The sequence below is a fragment of the Apteryx rowi genome, unplaced genomic scaffold (genome assembly GCF_003343035.1).
Source record: "Apteryx rowi isolate R43461 unplaced genomic scaffold, aptRow1 scaffold_612, whole genome shotgun sequence".
NCBI classification, from domain to species: domain Eukaryota; kingdom Metazoa; phylum Chordata; class Aves; order Apterygiformes; family Apterygidae; genus Apteryx; species Apteryx rowi.
The window spans coordinates 455,822-476,732 of NW_020450886.1; the positions used below are offsets into that span (position 1 = coordinate 455,822).

General features: G+C 39.2%; 1 protein-coding gene across 1 annotated transcript in view; it reads left to right on the forward strand.

Annotated features, from left to right (window-relative positions):
- The first annotated feature begins 269 nt into the window (after positions 1 to 269).
- Positions 270 to 20,911, forward strand: part of UBAP2 (ubiquitin associated protein 2) — an 81,719-nt gene continuing 61,077 nt past the window's right edge. The window contains exon 1 of the mRNA XM_026083715.1: positions 270 to 685. The gene's annotated coding sequence lies outside the window, so the exon portion shown is untranslated. The remainder of the gene's footprint in view (positions 686 to 20,911) is intronic.

Here is a 20,911-nt window from a genome sequence, read left to right on the forward strand (position 1 = left end):
CTCCGCTCCCCTCCGCGCCGCGCCGCGCTCGGGGCCTGCCGCCCCTTCGCTGCCTCTCGCCGCGGGGGGCGGCGGGGCGGCTCTGCCCTACTTTTCCTGGCGTCCTCCCCACTGCCGCTCGCTGGGGAGAAGGCTGCGCCCTGCCCTACATTGCCGGCGCCCCCCCTCCCGCCGAGGGGCGCGGGAAGGGGGCGGCGGAGCGCAGGCCCGGGGCCCCTGAGAGGGCGCGCAAGGGAGCCCGGCGGTCGCGCCCTGCCCTGCCCCGAGCCGGGCCGGGCCGCGGCGGTTTGCTTTATCCCCCTCGCAGAGGGGCGAGGAGCTGCCGCCCCCCCCGCTCCCCTCCTTGGCTGCTGTGAGCGAGGCACCTTTGCTTTCCTCCCTCTTCACTTCTGGCACCCTTTCTGCTGAGGCGGGGGTTTCTGCTGCTTCTCTCCTCCCCCTCCTTGTTTCTCTTCGCGTTATAGAAGAGGCCTCGGGTTTTCTCTCCTGCCTGGTTCGTGCCTCTCCTTGCTCTCTACGGGCGAAGGGGGGGGGGGAGAAAGGAGGACTCGGGTGTGTGAGAAAAGGGGGTTGCACCCGGACCCCTGCGAGGAGAGCAGCATTGGTGGAGGGGGTGTGCCTTCAGGTTTCTTCCTAATCCTGAAGCAGGGCCAAGGAGAGCTGTGACAGCCCAGGAAAGGAACAAGTGGGTGAATAACTATTGATTTGTATATTGTGTATAGCTTTACTTCCATGTTGTCTTTCCTCATCTCCTTCCTGCGTGCTTCCTCTCCGGTAAGGGGGGCAGGGCAGCCGTGTCACGATCACAGTTGCAGCTACATAGAATTTGCTAACAACAAGAGCCCAACAGCAGGTTACTTGAGGACATGACTGTGAATGAGCTGTTCTCTCTGTTAACCTCCTCTACCTAGTCTTTCCTTACCCCTGATTATGTGTAGTTGCTGAGAATTGTGTCAGGGCAGGGCTTTGCTGTTGGGCTTGCTTATTTACATTTAAGAAAGCAAGCTCTTCTGTGTTTGCTGTTGTTGCTGAAGGAAATCACAGCAGGAAAGGGAACTGGTAGAAACACACAAGAAACTGTGTGTGGAAAGGGATTTGTTTCCCCTTCAAGTCCAGTTGCAAGGATCTGAACTCTGCGATGTTAAATGGAATTAAAAAATGTCATGAAATGTCTGTAATGCTGTTCAGTACTGCCTGGGAGTAGATCAGGGTGAACCGGGTTTGAAGCTTCTCTCTTTTAGGCGTGTGGACATGCAGAGCCCTCTTGATTATGTTCAAAGGAACGTACAGTCTTGTGAAACAGAAACTAAGGGGTTTGTGTTGAGCTATGTAAGGGGAAGCTCACAAGGGCCAGCCCACTTGTTCTCTTGCCACCAAGCAGCATTCAGTCCCTAGTCATCTCAATTTGAGTAAATGATGAATGCTTATAATAAAGCAGCAGATCAGGGCAATAGCCTCCGGGATGGTGGTGGCTGGTGAAATGGAGGGGCCTTCCTGGCGTGAGAGCAGCTGTTTTTTTCAAGGAGAGAAATTGGAGCTGGATGTGAGTGAAGGAAAGGGAGGGGGAGGATGTGCAGGCCTAGAGGAGCAGCACTTTCCATTGAAATGGAGCCCTTCACAACAAACAGCATCAACTTAGCCTTTTGAAGGCCTTGTTTTTTCTAATATTTACCAGGTCCTTTTAGCAATTCCCTTGGTAATATCATATTCTCTAGTGGAATCTGGGTTTGGATTCCTACCTGACTGACTCAGTATTTATACCTGAGCCTGATCTTTGTGTGGTGGTTTGACCTAACTTGTTTAAAGATTTTATTTTTAACCTTACACTAGGTAACTTTAAAGCAAGCAAGGCTAAATCAGTTTGCAGCATTGATGATGTTTTGGAGCTCCTAGAGTGTTATGTGGAGAGACTGGATTAACTGGTGTAAACAAATTCTGATGTACACTCTGGGAAGTGAGCATGCATTGTGTTTATAAGCTCAACAACATTTGGTAACTTAAAGGGGGGACAGGGAATAGTAGGAAAACTTGATTCTGCTTTTTCTAGTTGCAGTTCTATCAGAGTATTGATTTAATTTTTTTATAGTAATAAAAGCAAAGGTATGGAAATTCAGAAATTAAGGCTGTTTCATTTGCATTGTTTTGGCCAGCCCTCAAAAAGGATCCTGCTGCCATGAATTGAGAAAGGATTTAACCATTCTAGGTGACTTTGAAGTTAACAGACGTATCACTAAAACCTAAGGAAGCTAAGGAGAAACCCCAAAGAAAAATCAATTGTCAATTACCAGAATCTTTTTTTTTCCCCCTTTTTCAGTTCTCCCATTTTTAACCTGTTCTTTTGGAACTTAGAAGTAATTTTTGGTGTTTTATATTTTTTTCCACTGACTTTTATTTTTAGTGATGTTTTCCCAATAAAATACAGTTTTTGGTATGTTTTATATCTCTTGCTAGTGTCTCCTAGTGATACTAGTCATAGCAGCATAATTAATAGTGCTTGAGAAATATATGTATCATAGAATATTAATATTCTATTAATAATTAGTGTTAATAGTAATGTTTATTAGTGACTTCAGTAACATTTATTACCAGTACTTGGAACAGGGCTTTCATGAGAGAATAGGGATGCAAATATATATCTTTTATTAATTTATCTTTGATTTTTATTTAGTTAAAGCACAGGAGCAGGGTGCTGAAGAACTTTGTTTTGCTCTCAGATTTGCAACAGCCTTGCATGACCTTGGTAAAAGAGAAGCCAAGTGACTTTTCCCCCTTATAAGAGAACAGATTAATGAAACTCTCCTGGTGATGTATCTGTATACTTCAAAACTATTGAACGGAAATACAAGTAGTATCCACTTCAGTACTTTTTTTTTTGTGATAGTGTTTTGCTGGATTTTGTTTTTTTCTGATACAATCTGCTCATTTGTAGCCCATTAGAAATTTGTTTTTCAGAGAAGACCTGGTTTGGACTTGTATTGTTTTTCATATAACTTCCCTAAAAAAGTTATGTTCCTTATAGTGAGAGCTGTAATGAAAAGTTGTGAGGTAGCTCCTTTACAATTACTTAAAGTTCATAATTTTTCAAAAATTGTACAAAAAGTTTCTCCATTTTGCTCTAGCATGAAAGCGCACACTGTTTAATTTTGGCCAGCTAACTGTCAGAACTGCTGGTTCACCTGGGGAGGCTCTTACAGCCTGCTTAGTAGTAGGGTATCTTCAGCTTTCTCCTCTCCATTAGTTCTCAATACTGTGAGTGACTAAAGACAAGATGCAGCCCTGGATTTACCAGGTAGATTAAAGGTGATACAGCCTTATGCTTAGGATCCCATGGCTTGCTCAGCTTGCTTTTACTACTTCACAACTCTTTTGCTGAGCGTGTTGTTTTATGTTCTCTATAGTTTATAAAACTTGCAAGGTAGATTATGTGAACAACTCTGTGCATTGTTCCCTTGGATGGAGTTGTTTCTACTCTCAGTTCTCCTGAAATTTTCTTTTGTCTGGCTGTCTTCGTGAAAGCTGGGAGATACTGTGGCTTCTTTGGAAGGTAAACTCATCAAGCTTTTTCCCCTCCCTCTCCACCTTCTTAAATCAGTCTTCCAACAGATTAGCTTGGAGGAGCCACTAACCTGGTTAAATGTACCAATTTGCATTAAAAACAAAGACATGTTTCCAATTTTGAGAGAGCTTTGATCTTTCCCCAAACTGAAGGTTCACCTGAAATAGTGCTCCTGTTCTGAACATTATGGTTTTCTTTCTTTATCATACAAGGAACAGAGTTTATTCCAGATCTGCAAGAGGTGCTAGTTCATCAGAATTTGTGTTCCAGAATCACTTAGTGTTTGAATTCTAAGCTACATGAAGAAAACAAAAATATTCTCCTTTTAACCTCCAGATTTGAGCCATCAGATCTGCATTTTTTTAGACCTAGTTTAATGGAAAAAAAGAAAAAGTCTTTCTTAATATGTTAGGCAGCCCTGAGATTGAAAGTATAAAATTTGAATTCTGTAGCTATGACCATGTTCTTAAATATACTTAGTGGTAGCTGTATAGCGAGGAAGTCTTTTTGCAGTTTTACTGTGTGTGGCAAGGGTTTTACCTAGAACATTTCAGTTGTGTTTCTTAAGCCTACAATACTGTTTCTAGAAGTAGGCGTTTGCAGGATGATGCTTTAGAGACCATATTGAGATTACTTTTGAGCAAAGAAAACTAAGATTTTCTTTCTCCTGTATTTGTTCTGTCAAGTAGGTATTTTGAGAATGGTGGATATAATAACGAAGAACGGAGCATATGGCTTTTGAAAGCGTTTTTGTTTGCTCTATTTGATTTTAAATGTTAACTGAATTATGGATGTTTAATGGTAAACATTTGACTGATATCTGCTGTGATCACATTGTCCACGTTTTCCTGTATTTGGAGGCAACTCCTGATCTTTTTTTTTCTCTCTTCTTTGAGGTCTTGCATTTACTTTTCTTGCTTGATTTTAAAACTTGCAGGTCATCTTAGATAAATTTCAGCAATGTGAATCTGAAAGGAATCCTGGTGCCAAATCCTCCTCTGAAGAGGGGCTGTGTGTACAGAGCACGTCGTTTACTGTAACTGACAAGTTCTGGTCCATGCTCCTGCTGCTCAAGGGACAATATCTTTTGGTACTGGTGTTCTCTTTCAGGGTTTGGTCGCAAGTTCTTCAGACCACTAACTTGTGATCCATTTTTAGACTGACATAACAGTGACCTAACTTACAGATGTTAACTTTGGGTGCCTAAACGCAATGGGGAGGAGCAATATTAAAACCAGCAGAATTACACTTCCCAGTCTTGTGCTTTACCTTTCTTTCAATAACCACTGAACGAGTTTCTGAGTGTTTTGAACATGGGATAAATACCAAGGGCTAGATGTCTGAAATTAAGTTTAGAGAAGACTGAAGCAGCGTTGTGAGCTTGGTGGAGGCAAGTTAAAGAGTATGTGAAAGTTTTTTTCAGTGTTTGTGGTTTCTGATACAAGTCCTCAACCTGTTGGGTTTCTTTGCTGCTTCTTGATGTCCAGATAGCAGCCGTGTCCAGGAACTTTTCTTTGTGTCTTAGGAAAATAAGCGTATATTCTTTCTTGAATAGTTCTTCTTTATGATTATAATTGCTGCAGGATGCTATGGAAGAAACTACACCTTAATAAGTACCTTGCTGCAAGGAGTTTTATACCTGTACTACAGTCTTCATTGTCTGCAGTTTTCTCTTTTGATGTATTATGTTGTTGGATTATAAGTCCTAATGACTTTTATCCTACTTGATTTAATTGAAGGAATGATAGACTTTCACTTTCTCTTTATGTGACTGTCTGAGCAAAGATGCTGGAATTTAAGGGTTGTCCATAATGAAGCTGCTTGTGAGGCATTTTTGATAACAGGTTGTCAATTCTAAGACTTCCTTCTCCTTTTATTTTACATAGTCAAGTCTGTTGTCCTTCAGGCAAACTCAAAGTCATGTCTTCTTACATGCCTTTGAGAAGGGGGTGGATTAAGATTGAATTTAGGAGGGGTGCTGGTGGCAGTAGTTCATGACTCATGATCGGTGGAAAGGTGAATGGATTTTTGGATATACATTTAGAAAAAATGCTGCAAAAATATAGCAAGATTCATATTTTTAATGTGAATCATGGAGTAACTGGATATCCGAATTCAAGCAGAACTGAAGGCTGTAATATAATCCGTGTGTTCTGTTAGGGAAAAGGGTCAAAAATTTAATCTTTTGACAGTGATAAAACCACCCAAGTCTTATATATGTTCTGTCTACAAATTGCATGGATTTTGAATGGTGGTCTAGTGTATATGTAGTGTTTAAGGCAGGTTAGGCTGAGTTCTTACTGCACTTCTGCGTATTTAGTAGTTTGCTTTATGAAGCGCTATACATGAGAATGATTTTTAAAAGTACTTTGTAATGAGATTAAAGCGAAAATTTTGCAGAATTACATAGGTCCTGGTAAACTAAAAGTGGAATGGATCAGCCTGTTTTTCCTATTCTTGATGAGCAAAATGCAAAGAAAAGAACAAAACTGTAGAGAAAGTTTGAAATGAGGTTAGATGGTTAAAATGCCTTCGTAGGTAATCATGCTGTATCTGAGAAATGCTGGAATAGTTCTTTTTGAACCGTCCTCAGAAAAGAAACAACAGAGATTTAGTTTCTGCTAGAAAACTTACCTCAAATATTTGTATGACTTATCTCCCTTGCTGATTCTGCTGGCTGGTCGGGGTGCTCTTGAATTCTTGCCTCTTGGGAGTGAGGAGAGAGAAAATTTATAATTTTAACTATTTTTCTCAATGAACAAATGTATTAAGATAACTGATCAATAGAAGATGGTGTTTCTGTAATTATGAAATGGCCTGCCCTAAGTATGGTGAAATTCAGGGCAAGAGACCTAAGAACCATCCCTTTTCAGTTGATTTTAATATCTAAGCAAAAACCGAGCATAAAAACCTATTGAGTGACGCATCTCACCTTGCAGGCCAGAACAAGCAAGTTTTGAACATTGAGTCAGTCTGTGGTAACTAAAAGCTTTCTTGCCTGGCAAAAATAAGTAGACGTTTGGGATTGGAACTGAATGTAGGAGAGAACAAATGAGAAGAGTTTAGCAACTAGAGCTGTTGTTGTTATCAGGACTTTAAGGCGTGCTGTGCGACTAGGAGCTGGTTTTAGGGTTATATATCCCGTTTATCAAGAGACCCTGACTGAAAAGCTGGCGTGCAAACCTTCCCCTTCTAGTTGCTTCATAGTATCACAGGAAAGTCAGGATCAGTTGTTAGCATGTTCCTTTGATACTATGTTCCCTCTTTTGACTGAACGATAGGTCTCGATGCAGTACGTAGGGGGAGAGTGAAAAAATGAGCTGCCTGTGAAGTGTGGACAAGCGAGGGGGGGATGTGACTTGGGGGTACTTATAAGTCAGATTCAAGGTGAGAGAAAAATGGAGGAGAGTTTGGTATTCACGATCAGTGATATGATGGGTTGTTACTTTTATTTGCTCATTTAAATTAGCCAGAGTCTGGTTCATAGCAGCAGAAATCAAGTTGCTAATGCTGGGGAACCTTAGGTGTGTCTTTGTAAACAAACAAACAAAATTCCTGCTTTGATAAACTGCACTGAAGATTCAAAACGAAATAACACTGGGAATGATGAGACCTAATGGAATACTTTGAGAGGAGGAAGGGAGTATCTGTTCTCTGCATCGCTTGCATATGTTAAATTTACGTGGTGAATTAGTTGATACCGTGACTGTATTTCAGTCTTTTGAACGGGTGTTGCTCTGTTAGTATCTAGCTGTGTAGCAAGTAGGGCTTCAGTAACACGAACTGTAAAGTTATGAGATCGTGTTTTGCATCTATTTCTCCTGGTATTTTTTATAAATGCATTTTTGTTTTGCATTCACATATATGTGTAGGTCAATGCTGATGACTTGCCATTTTTTCCAGAAGTTTAAATATGAACATAAACCGGATAATGTATTGCCCAGTGTTTAAGGTAACCTTGGTGTTCTTTTTTGAGGGAGAAGTGTTGAAGGGGACAGAGATAAGCTATCTCCTGGCATTTTGGGGATGGGAAAGTTAGCTCTGTTTAGAGATTTACTTAGCTCTGCTATTTAATATAGTGAGACCATTACTACTACTTATATTTCCTGAAAAATCTAAACTTCAGACATCCCAGTTTATTTGCCAGATGACCTCACATAAACATAGCTCAAAAACTAACATCGCTAAAATGTAAGTCTAAATTCTACTATTTTATTATAGTTAAAGTCCAAAAGCATTCAGCTGAAGACAAAAATGATTCTATTATTCGTGTTTTATAGTAGGAAGATATTTTATGGGTAAGAAAGTGTAGAGTTCTGCTCTCTTGAAATCTTAAAGCCCAATTTGGAAAAAGCGGTGTGTGTAGCTTTTCCAGGAGCTGTTGCAAATCGATCTTCCAAACAGTGCAAGTTCTGGGATGTCTCAAATTTTGTTAAAATACTGATTTACCATACTTAGCCTTGGCTCCTCAGTTTTGGAAGTTGTATGTATTTTTAAAATGACCCAAATTTCTAGTTAAAGAAAATGGTGAAAGGGTGCCATCAGTTGTGTTTTTCCAGAACTTTATAAAGATGCCTTGAATATTTTACAGTCTTATTTGAAATCAAAGCATCATAGCTCCAGGAGTTTGAAAGTTAACTAAAGTGTTACGATACATTTCTACAATACAAACTGAATGAAATAACAATAAAGCAAGTATAAAATTATGCTTTAAAAGTACATATATGTGTTGATAAAAGGTAGCTTCTGGTAATGAAGATTAGAATTTCTGAAGGAGCTAATGGAATTTAAGCACTCAAGTCCTATATTGCAATTGGATAGTTAACTCAAACTTTGAAAAAATTCAGCCAGAGAAATATTTGTTTACAGCATAAGAATTTTAGATTGACGTAACTGTACTTTTAAGCAACAATTTCCATTTTGTGATTTCATGCATATTGAAACTTCAATAGCATGGGGTTTTTTGTTTGTTTGTTTGTTTGTTTTTTTTTTAAGTTGCCGGCCTTCTGTGGCTTCACATTAGTATGTGAGGTTGATTTTGACTCACTGGGTTTAATCCTAGTTTTCCTTCTCACGTAAGGTCATTGGCTTCCTCAAGCTTTCAGTTTTATTCCTTTATTTAATTTGATAGGAATTGTGACAATTTAATTGAACAAATGCTTTTGTTCTCAAATGTGCTTGCATGTGATATATATTAAATTCTAACTAATCATCTATGATATAGAAGGCCTTAGTCTTACTGTTTTGTGTTCTAGGATTTTTTTGGTTTGTATTAATAGTATATATAACATTTGAGGAGTTAGATTGGTTTAAGGGAAATTGCCTTATGCCTTTGGCTTTGGGAACAACATAGTCTATTTAATGTGCCTTTTCCTTCTCTTCCTCTTTTCTCTGGAATGAAACTTCTGAAAAGTACACAGAATATTTTTCTTGGATGTATTTGTAACTCTTTGAATGGACTTTCATGAATAAGTAGAAGTAAAAATTCTACTCTTTGAAATTGCTGCTCTCAGATCCATGTATTCAGTGAAGTTTAAATGCAGCATATTGAAAGCTGTCATGTCACATTTTTGTCAGTCTCTTGCATTTCGTCCTGGAAAGAAATTCCTGTGATGTAGCTGTGATCTCACAGTAACTTTCATGACAACAACTGTCAAACTCAGACTCCGCTGCAAGGTTCTTTTAAGATATTAAAACTAAGGTCATACTAGAGCCTGGTGCCTCTGAGTTTTAAAGCACAACGAAAAGGTGGGTAAGAAGTGTTTTTCTGATTTTAGAAACGGGGAAAACGGAGGGACCAAATGGGCAGTGGCTACGTGTTGTGAAGCTTGTGTTCTTCTAGAAAATACCATAAACCCCTGCAGTTTTGCAAACTTTGATGCCCTGAGGATGAGAGAGTGAGCAGCTTCAGCAGTTTACTTTCTCCTGATTACAGCTTTGGGTGAAGGATGCCCTCTTAACTGCACGTGTTTGGGGTTTGTTTGTTTGCTCTTGTTTTTGTCAGAGGAAGCATGTAGACATGCTGAGTTGCATTTTTTTCTTGTTGAAGATTTTTATTTTCACCTATTCTAGTGAATCGAGTTGTTCCTATATTAGTTCTTAAAATGCTGTGTTTTGGACAGTGTATTCTTTGAACTTGAGTAACAGTTTTCATGTGTTAAATTGAGAACACCTTAAAATATCATACTGTAGTGCATTTAAACTTGTGTACCATTGCTTGCTTGCTTTATTTACAGTGTTATCTTGTTTTTTACAGCAGGAATGGTTAGCAGTCGTTTGTGCTAGAATTTTTTAATAACATTCTGTAAATGACTGAAAATTATTGTGCCATCTGTAGAATAGCATTTGATTTGTTTGATCAACTTTGATTAAAAAACTGTCACTTAAGTTTGTCACCCAGGTTTTAAAACTTGTAGTATTTTATTTTGGCTATCCCTTGCTCATCCCTTGACTTCTGTGTACCTATGGCATCTCTTTTGTTAAAAGAAATGAACTGCTATTTTTAACACATCTTCTGCCAAAATGGTTTTAAAGATTGATATAACCAAAGTGTTTGTTCAGTGAAGCCTTTATAGGTACAGTATGGTCTCTAAAACTGATACCTGTAACATTTTAATGCTCTTGCTACAGTTTTACACTGAAATTATGAAAATGGGTGTTCCAGAAGCAATCTTGCAATTCACCTGTGCACTAGGGGTGAAATGTTGCAATTAATATGAGGTAGCTGTTTCAGAAACTAAAATTAAGAGTGTAATTTCCTTTTCTGACAGAAGTGAGTAACTTGATCTTGCAGTGGTGAGCTCGGAGTTTTAGACTGTTGGTAGAATATGCAGGTAGCTACTAATATCTAAGGATGTTTTAGAACTTTGTTTTTTTTCTACGACAATTTCTACATGAATGTTTTAATGTCGAGTGGCACGGTATATCGAAGCATGGAATCAGTGACTGTTAGTTTAATACAGCATAGTAATAAATGACCCCACAGAATATAAAAGTATAGGTAAAATGACAATGTGACATGTAAGCTTTAAGAAAATTAGTGAATAAAATCGTGTGAAATGTAATTTCTTAATGGCTTATCAGGAGGAAGGACGTTTTTGAAAAAAATCTTTACATGGTAATTCAGATATTGCAAACATTTGAAAAATTTTGATTCTTTGTGTATTTTTCAATTTTATTATAAGTTGGTCTGGCTTGCAAAGACACAGTGGTGGAGGAGAGCAGCAACCTTCTGCTGGAAATACAAAATGCACGGCAGCCAAACAACACTTAAGTCAGTCAAGACTTGCAGAAGAAAGATAAAGATGTGGGGGGAGGGTGTGGATAGTGAGTGTGCATCTAAAAGAAGCTTAAGGTTTTTTGTTTTTTTTCATGCAAGTTGGAGAGAAAATAAATACTGAATTAATTTCACTAAAAGCTTGGGCAATTTAAAGTTACAGGTGAGCCGCTCGTCTCTCTTTCATATTTTYGTTAGAAAGATAAAAGAAACTAGGAAGTGGGAGATCAATTTCTGTTCTGCTTTGTTAATGTTAAACACGGAAGAACAGTCTGGATCGCTTTATTCCTGTTTTTAGATTCAAATTCTCCATGGCGGGCTCTGTATTTACCCACTCCTTTATAGTGTGTTGTATGTTTGAAGTTGTACAGGTTGTTAGTCATTCATTTCTTTGGATAGTTGTGTATCATTTTGGTCTAAATCAATGTTAGAGCTGGCCTCATTTAAAATTCTAGAAAGATAGAATAACAATACATGAATTTTTGCATGATGCCAAGTGGAGGAGTTGTGATATTGAGGAAAACGATACCCCAAAATTCAAGTGGGAAGACTTGGAGTAAAACCAGAAAGCCCAGTTTCCTGACTGAAGCAGGTTAACACAAAGATTAATGTCAAAGGAAGTTAATAAAACTTGCATTGTTTAAAACTAGGCAAAACACTAGCACTGGTCAAGGCTATAGAAGGAACGATCCAGAATTGGCAGAAAAATAAAGGATCTCTCGTGTTTTCCGGTTCTGTTCTATTCGTGTGACTGTTGCTCTCTGAGCACCTGACAAAAAGCTTCAGCAAAGAACACTGTTTCTTGTAAGTTTTCACTTTGGAAAACTAAACTGAACCGAGCGGCCACGGGTTTTCAACAAGATTTTATACACAGTGAAAGCCTAAGATTGTTAAGGGAAGTAGCTTTTAATACTGACTTAAACTGTTGTTTCTTTCTGGAATTTTTTTATTTAGAATGGTATATGTTACTGGGAAAAAAAAATAGGTTATTATTTTAGTGGATTCTTCTGTGGCCTGAGATGAAGCTTGAAAAATATCATAATCTTGGGGAAAATTATAAAAAAGATATTCTAGAATATCCTGCTTTTAACTGAAAGAAATGTTTTCTTTGAGACTTTTTTTTTTTATTTTTCTGAATATGTGATCTTACTGTGCTTCTTCCTTGACTATCTAGTTCAATAAGTAGGGCTCTCTACAGATATATGAATGGTATCTGAGCTCTTTGTTATTGCTGCCAAACTGTGAAACTAGAATTCAAAATTTGATATAATGATGTTTTTAGCACGCTTTATAGGTACAGCCTTACTAGGTTACTTAGTGTTCGCTTTTATATCACCCATTGCTTCTAATCTAACAATTTTTTTAAATCTGTGAACTGCTGAAAATGTTGCAAGTCTAAATTAAATGCCCCCCAACCTCCCATCTGAAACTTTGAACAACTTTTCTCGTGGTGATGCTTTCAGCTTTGTTCCAAGCTGTCAACTCGAGTGTGAATTAACTAGGTGCCCTCTTTGATGCAGTTGAGTTTGTTTCCGCCAGTTTGAGAACGTCATAAATGTCTCAACTCTTGCTTGGCTATTTTTAGTCCTGTTGCTTGTATCTGTTTCTATTCAAAGAATTCTTTGGGAAGCCGTTCCAAGCGAGCGCTGTTCAGCAGCACAGGAGGGAGCAGAAAGGGGGGCAGGGAGAACGCAAGCCTTGAGCGTGTTCTCCCATTTGGCAGCCAGATTGCCTACGTTGACTGCTGCTTCCCGTGTGCCACCTTGCTTAGAAGAACCCTGGTCGAAGCAAATTCCCCGTTCTGAATATTATCTCGACTCTGGCGAGGGCTTGTGTAAGCTATTCCTTATTGTAAGGTGGAGTAGCCAGGTTTCAACTTGGATCTTCTTTACTACGGTCTTTTTCATTCTCTTTCGCATGTGAACTGCAATAAATCTTTGGGGCTGTTTTGATAGGGTAATTACATCAGAGTGAATAGCCGCAATATGCATTTCTACAGTTTAATAGTAACTGATCAACTGACAGTCCCAAGTACTTGTCTCTTTCCTGTCCTGTGGCAGTTGAGCATCTTTTTTAAAAACTTATTAGGACAGCTAATCAGATTCAAATTGATACCAGAACAACAACAACAACAAAAAATTATGATTTGACAGAAAGCTGTTTTTTTTTTCCCAATTTCATGTATTGCTCATCTTGTGAGTATAGCTAACCACTGATTGTAACAGTCGTGATTGATGAGGATGTGATTCGTTTAAAATTTTAACCCTTGTGTCTTGCAGTTGGTACTATTGACAAATTGCAAGCCTGAAGTGTCTTTGGTAGATGCTTATAGCTAGTGTTATATATACTGCAGTAGCCCCGGGCATACGCTGTTTTGAAAGGGTCCTACTGATATTGTCACTAGATGTGCAGGGAGTAGCGGTTCTGAGACAAGTCAGTCACAGTACAAGAAAGTCATATATCCTATGCAGCTTTGATGGTGTGCTTCAGTTCTGATTTGAGATGTTTTGGATACTTAAGTACTATTATTTTTTTCCCTTGCGATATTGATAGCTTAACCAGTGTATGGCCTGAGATCATATGTCCTTTCCATGTGTTCTTTGAAGAGAACATCCGTAACTTGTTTAGTTCGTACTCTGCAGCTGTTTGCTTACCTATATATATGGATGTGCCCTGAGCTCACCCAGACTTCTAGCTGACCCCTGAATTCACCTCAGAGGGAAGGGGAAACTGTACAAAGTAATAGTCTGAGGTAAGTGGAGGCTTTGCCTTGTGATTTTTGGTGGAGGGAGCCATCTGAAGAAGAGCTTGCAAGTGACCCAGCCCTGTCTTTCTAGATAAGTCTGTCTGGATTTCCTCCTTTGCCCCCTTGGAGAGACTGCTGTGACTTAATGAGCTGGCAGAGGAAGAAAGCCTTTTCCAGCTGGGGCTTTTGATAGGGAGAGAGTGGACATGAAGTGTATTAGCCCTGTGAAAGTGATATTCAAAGATGACCAGCAAAAAAGCATTGAAAATTTAGTGGCATATACAAAATCATTAAAGATTACTCTTGCTGGTTAAATTGTTTTAGGGTAGCTTGAGTCTCTAGATATAATGCTTGAAATTGAATACAAACAGATACTTCTATGATTGAGGGGAAGGTTTGAATTCTAGATTAAAATACGCTACATTAGTCAGACTATCCTGATACTGGTTGATTATATTCTTCTCTTTTGTTTGAAAGGAAGCACTTCCAAGCTTTTTTTGTATGAGGGTGTTTTTCGCTACAAGTTACTGGATGCTAACATGTATCCAAGAGCCTGGACATTAAAGAGTGTTTCTCAGTAAGGGTGATACAAGTCTCTATTTTCCCACTTGTGCTCGAAACAATATATATAACAGTGGTACTTTGTTGGCAGAGTCCTTTCCTGTGAGTTTTTTTTTAAAACCACCTGCAAAGCATGTTTAATGATTTTTTTTTTTTTTGAGTGCAAAGGGCCTGATCAAGTCTTGCCCTACTAGATCCTGCAAAAACAAAATGTGAAATGTCACACTTTACCTATGTTGTTATGGTGTGTGGCTGCTGAAACGTAAGGTCCCCTTCTCCTCCTGAACTTGATCTCTGTCCCTTGTGTCAGATCTAGCAGTTGTGTAGCCACATAGTTTTCCACTGGATAAGCTTATTCAACTGACTCACTGTTTTGTTTTAGAGGATTTAGTTTGCTCTTGGGTCAGCTCACTGTACCGACTCACTCTGCAGCTGCACAATCATCAGTCTGATTCAAGGGAAGTAGCAATAGCATGCGGTTAAGGAGTAGGGGAGCAAGAATGCCATATTTGATGACAGCTTGCGTTTAGTGTTGGATGTAAGGTGAAACTTGATTTTAATGGAATAAAGGATTTGGGTTCTGTCTGCACTAGTGATTGAACTTTGAACTCATATACAACCAGATCTCAAACAGTTGAAACTCCATAATTGGTTAGAACGAAAACTCTAGTCATGGGGTTTTGTCACAAACTCTGCTTGGCTGTTCTGTGCTGAAGTGCGACTTAAACAAGGCTGTGTTAGTTCTGACTACAGAGGCTAATGATTTTCAACCCTGAAAAACCTGCTAGTTCAGTTTTTCCTCAGCTGCAATAAAGTTTTCCTTCTGCAAAGTACTCGTTAATTTTTTTTACAAGCCTCCTAGTTATGCAAAGTATAATTCAATCTTGTTGCAGTGGCTGTAATAGTGTTTTGTTAGCAGCTTCTTTGTTGGAAGTTGTAGACAGTGTTGTTCCCTTTCAGTGGATGTTACTCAGGAAACCTTAGGAGGGAAAACACCAAGGGCTTTGCCTTTTCTGTTTTCTTTGTTGACTGTTCCATTTTGCGTGATGGACAAACCCAGAGAAACGGGGACAAAGAAAAGACTTGCAAGTACTGTTAGTTCTTCACCACTGAATGTAGTAATGGTGGAACATACAGTGAACGTGTTGTGTATTGACTAATTAGTATTTTCTTCTGTCTTCATAAGCTAGAAAATATGAGATCAGAAGGCTCAGAAATGGAGATGGATGTGAAGAGGAGGTAGGGAGTGTGTGTGGCTGTGCAAGCACCAGGAACCACCTCTGAGCCACGGATGTCTCTATGCTTCCTAGCCCAAGATATTGGGAGGCAGTCGACAGTTCAGGATCAGGATATGGTGTGCATCGGTAATAGGAGTAGATTATCCCATTGGCTTTAGTAGCTTTTAGAGAGGGTTAGCATAAGAAAAGCTATTTCTGTGATAGAGGGCAAGAAATGAGGTCCTTCTGTCAAAGACTGGAACCTGTACTTAATCTTCCCTTCAGGTCCTAGAATATCTGGAAAGGACAGGGCTCTTCTTAAAATATTCTTCAGCAGAGAGCCATGCTTCAAAAGTGAAATTGCTGTTCCCCCTTCCCCACACGATCCCCATTCATAGCTGCTTCTCAAAGAGAATTCCTGTTTTCTGTAGGTCATATCTGCATGTGGACCAATACTGGCTTTTTTTTTGTCTGGTTCCTGGCAGCAGCTGTGATCTGGTCTGTGCTATGGTCTAGTAAGATCATGTTAGTTCTAATAGTGGTGCTTAGATGGGAGATACTGTGCAGTTAGTTTTCCTGGGTCTCTTTGTTATCTGAGGTTTCTTTACAGCCGTGGTAACTATTGACAACTAGCGCATCTTGCAGGTTCTTGCAAACATGGAGCTTGTAATTAAATAGGACAGGGAACAAGACTTCGTTCTGTTTGGCGTGTCAGAGTCCAACCAGTTGTTGTCCAAAATGGCATTCTTCTTGCAGAGAGGCAATAAAATATGAGAATAGAGACTTTGGAGGTACTGATCTCTGAGATATCAGACTGAGTCCTCTGAATCTTCTAGGACTCGGGACTGTTGACTATCCAGATCACCAGTGAGTGTTGTCCTCTGGCAGCAGTAGAAATGGGTAGGTCATGCCTGCCAGGTTTTTAGTAGTCTGAAGGTGACCTTTGGATGAAAGATGAATTCTTAGGTAGAAACTGTTTAGTATTTTCTGATTGTAGTATGATTGTGTCTGACACTTTTCTTATTTGTACCAGGCAAGGTTAAATGTGGAGAAATTAAGATTCTTCCTTCAGAAATTTTCCTTATGAATAAGGACACTTGTTGTCTCTTAAGATTGAATGCGTATAAATAAATGGTGAGGACAAGGCCATGGGACATTTATTGCATCTAGTTGGCAGGTTTTGATGAAAACTAGGGAAATCACTAGCATATGCTAAAATGTAACACGTCTGTAATGCAGAGACACTGGGATAATGCCAAAGACTGATACTGTAAAACTAGAAGATTTTTGAGTAATGTTAGTGATGCTACTTAACTTCTTGTGACTGAAACCTACTTTACTAGTGAAACACACACACTCTATAGTCTCCTTGCAATATCATTCTTTTTAGGGGACTTTGGATATGTGACAAGTTTTTGCTGAGCTCCGTTCCTTTGAAGATTATGAGCACTTCTTTGTCTTCCAAAACAATGTGGTCTGTTTTTCTTTTATTTGAAAAACCTATTTGTGTAATTTTTTTCTTCCTCTTTTTAACATTTGCTTAGGCATACTAATCCTTGAAATGAGCTCTTTGTTTCTTTCCGTCCTTCTTTTCACAAAGTTTTTGGTTTGTTTTTCCAATCCTAAAATATTTTAGAAAGAAGTGATTTGCAAATGCCAGCTTTTTTATTTTGTGATTTTTTTTTTCCTTGATGATGAAAAACGATTGTTTTACTGTAGATCGTAGGTGTGTTCTTAGCAAATTATAGATTCAGTGGATCTACTGGAGAACAGTAATTTTAAGCAACAGCTCTGGATTTTAAGAAAGATTGGTAACAGTATGCAGTTGCTTATTCATCAGGCTTTGCTAACAGGAGAGAAAATTCACAACTGGAAGTGTGTTTGTTAATTTTGTGCTGCTGGTACTGAAGCTGACAGTTGGCCATCCTTATTACAAAATTTTGCCTTTAAAACTATTTTAAAGCTTGGAAAATTGAAAGAAATTCCCTGAACCACATAATTTCAGAATTTGCCTCTGTCTTTGTGATAGTGGATATAGAAACTGTTGCAGAGTATTTATGTAAACAGCTGAAAAGCAGTATCATCCCAGGGAGTGCTAAGTTTATCTCTCTTATTGATCATGTGATATTTTAGAATAGAAAAATATTTTATGTATAGACTTGATATTATTGTTCTGCTTTTGAAATGCATTGGCTTAGCAGAACAGATTTAGGTGAGTACATTTTGAAAGTTTTTTTATGAACTAAATTACATACAGATGAAGATAAGATATGGGTTTTAGTATTAACTAACTTTATGGTATATATTATAGGAAATTCAAAGTGGGGTTTTAGAATACTATTTAACTTGCATGCATCTGTTGCACATTGTGGGAACAAGATGAAGTAGGCAGACTAAGAACTGGTGGGGTAGCAGCAATGAAAGTGGTGAAAGGTAGGATGTGAGGTTTTATCCTGTATCCAGATGTGCTCAATCCACAGCTGACCAAAACACGCAATCTAATTTGTGTCCTGCTCCCAGCAATCCTTTTCTCTTGGCGAATCTTGAGAGCGTACAGATAGTATAATTCCTCTTTCTGGGGTGCTCTGCCAGTGCTGGAGGTCTGCTCCTGGCCATCAATATTCTTCATATTTTCTGTAGAAGAACATAAGACCAGATATGAATCCTCCCAGGTTCCATAAGTTCAGGTTCAGTATTGGTGGCTTGGGGGAGTACAAGCATTGGGTAATCAGCACTGCTCCTGAAGAGCATCTGACTTCTGTAAACTGTTTTCCCCTTTCAAGCAGTAATAAAGATGGTGAAGATCTCTGGACAGCAGTACTTAAGGGAAATGCATTGTATTGATGCTTTGCAGACAGAGTTTTTCTCCTCTTTCCTTCTTCCTCAAGATCATGTCATGCTACTGCTGTATAGGTAGTCAGTCCAATGCTTGCAATAAAATCTGGACTCACTGTACATGTACTGTAGTCATGTCATCATGAGGCAGTGCCCTACAGCATTTTCCCAGCCCTGTCATTTCAAGAAATTCTTGACTGAGTAGCTTTGTGATTAGAATATAAAAAAGAAATCATACTTTCAGGGTGCTCACAGAGATCTCTGCACGGTGTTCTTTATCACAGCTCCTTGTCCAGAGAGTTAAGAAAATAATTTTCTTGTGACTGCCTCAGGAAGAGAATTGAAACTGCATATGTTTTGTTCAGCTGATGGAAGTGGATATTTAACTTCAGAGGGATTCTTGAAAGCCAAGTGGTATGCAGGGCTTGGTCTGTCCCTGGGAGTTTAGCAGTAGATTTACTGTCTCTTGTGCGGCCTGCCACACTGTCAAGTGGATTTGTATCCTGCATCTCTCTAGTTTTTCTGACTTTTTTCAGTCCAAAAGGACTAGATTGTGTTGCCCAAAAAAACTTAAACATAAGCTCGAAGAAAGAATTACTATAACTTTAAAAAGTTTCTTTTCTGTGTTGATATTTATTCGCTTATCCTTTGATTCTTTGTCTTCCTCCTTCTAAGATCCAAAGCAAAAACCTAACTAAATGTGCTGAATAAGATGACATGGAGACTTTTTGGGAAGGGATTTGGTCTCTTCAGAGAGGTTGGGTGTTGAGATAGCAGTATTAGGTACCCTTTTGGAAACTGGAATGGTCATTGCCATTCCATCACGAGTCTGGTGCTGGCTTGTTATACAATGGTATATCTACTGTTGTTGTAGTATATCCTTGGGCTAAACTTGTATAGACAGAAACATTAAGCCAAAATCTTGAGACTTGGGGTGATTTCTCATTAAATGCCTCTGTTGCTTTCCATTTTGAAGTATAATCACTTGCTTTATGGGGAAATGCTGAAAGTTGAATTCCTTAGTGCTTGATAAGCTAGACATACTTGAAGTGAAGGATTTTTAAACTATTGATCATTTTTTTGCAAGTAGAAGAAAAGATTAACCTCCTCTGAAGCCACTAGATTTCACATCAGTGAAAGAAAGGTTTCCAGCAGTCTTGTGCTTTTTTTTTTTTTTTAAGAAGAAGACAGCATACGAGAAGAAGAGACGACAGGACAGAAGACGGCTTTTCTTACTGTCATGACAAAAAGTATGATTGCTGCCTTTACACAACAATTTTGGAAAGTCCAGTGTCTGTCTGTCTCTTTCTTAATGCTTTCTCCTCCTTTACTGCTGATGCTCTGAGGTTCTGTTTTAACATGTATCATCAGTTTCTTTAAAATACAGCTGTTTTGGCTGCCTAGTGGAGTTGCAATGTGTCTAGAAGGTCAAGTGTAAGCTGCTGATGAGGGACTTTTGCACTGAGCCAGACTTCGACATGGAAAATGGAAAACCTGCTTTTTGAAAAAAAATTTTTTTTAAAGCTTTATTAAACAGATTTTTAATTAGGAGCTTTCTTCCTCCAAATCTCAGACCACCTTCTTCCATCACGTGGTCTGCGGTTAAAATGCAGTTTGTCAGTTTGTGACCTCCTACTCATTGCCACGACAGCAGGCTGCCGAACAGATTTAATGCGAAGGATCAGAGCGAAGAAGCTGTATGTGAGTGAGGAAGTGTTCTTGCCCAGCCTCATCTTTAATAATACCCCACTTAATACTCAAAATTCTAGTCACTGTGCTAATTTGAACGCAGTGGGTATCTGCCCTCCTTTTGCCTGCTACTACAGTACTCTCCAGGATAACTGCGGTAGGGTGTGGAATTTCACCAAAGTACAGTTAAAGCCTGTATGTGCCAGGAAGGTACAATGTTTCTTTGGTTAGTGCACCATCAGTAGTGGAATAAAGCCATTTAAATACTAGATTGTGCTCCCTGGGGCTGGGCCAGTAACTGTATCTGGATGCTGCCTGTTGATAGTGAAAGCCAACTAAACGGAAATAAAATAGCTTTATTTTTAAAACTATCTTTATTTCAAGCTGTCAGTTGTGCTTTTAAGAGGCCTGGTTTATATCTGAAACGGATTATAACATGTCCTTGTTGGCTTGGTGGGGAATTTCAAACTGAGGGTGCATTTCCAACAATTGTGTGAAGCAAGTGGAAGTCCACACTGCTTCCAGAAAGGGGCTCTCACTTTGGCTTTTGGTTTCGTCTTCAGCCCTTTCACCAACTTTTGCTGCTCCTGGGCTACATGGTCAGCAAGATTAGGATCTTCTTTAAAGATCCCCTTATACTGTTAAGGTGGTTTGGCTTTCTTCCCAATGGCAGGCTGATCATGCTGCACGTCTTCATTCTCTAGTAGTATTTCAAATGTTTGTGTGCCTTCCTTCTTCTTTCAAGTATCCTTCCACCCTGAAAAACAAATGTGGCTTAAACAGGTAGGACATGGAATCACAGAATCACGGAATCACTGAGGTTGGAAGGGACCTCTGGAGATCATCTAGTCCAACCCCCCTGCTCAAGCAGGGTCACCTAGAGCACATTGCACAGGATTGCATCCAGGTGGGTTTTGAATATCTCCAGAGAAGGAGACTCCACAACCTCTCTGGGCAACCTGTTCCAGTGCTCTGTCACCCTCACAGTGAAGAAGTTTTTCCTCATGTTCAGATGGAAGCATCTGTGTTTC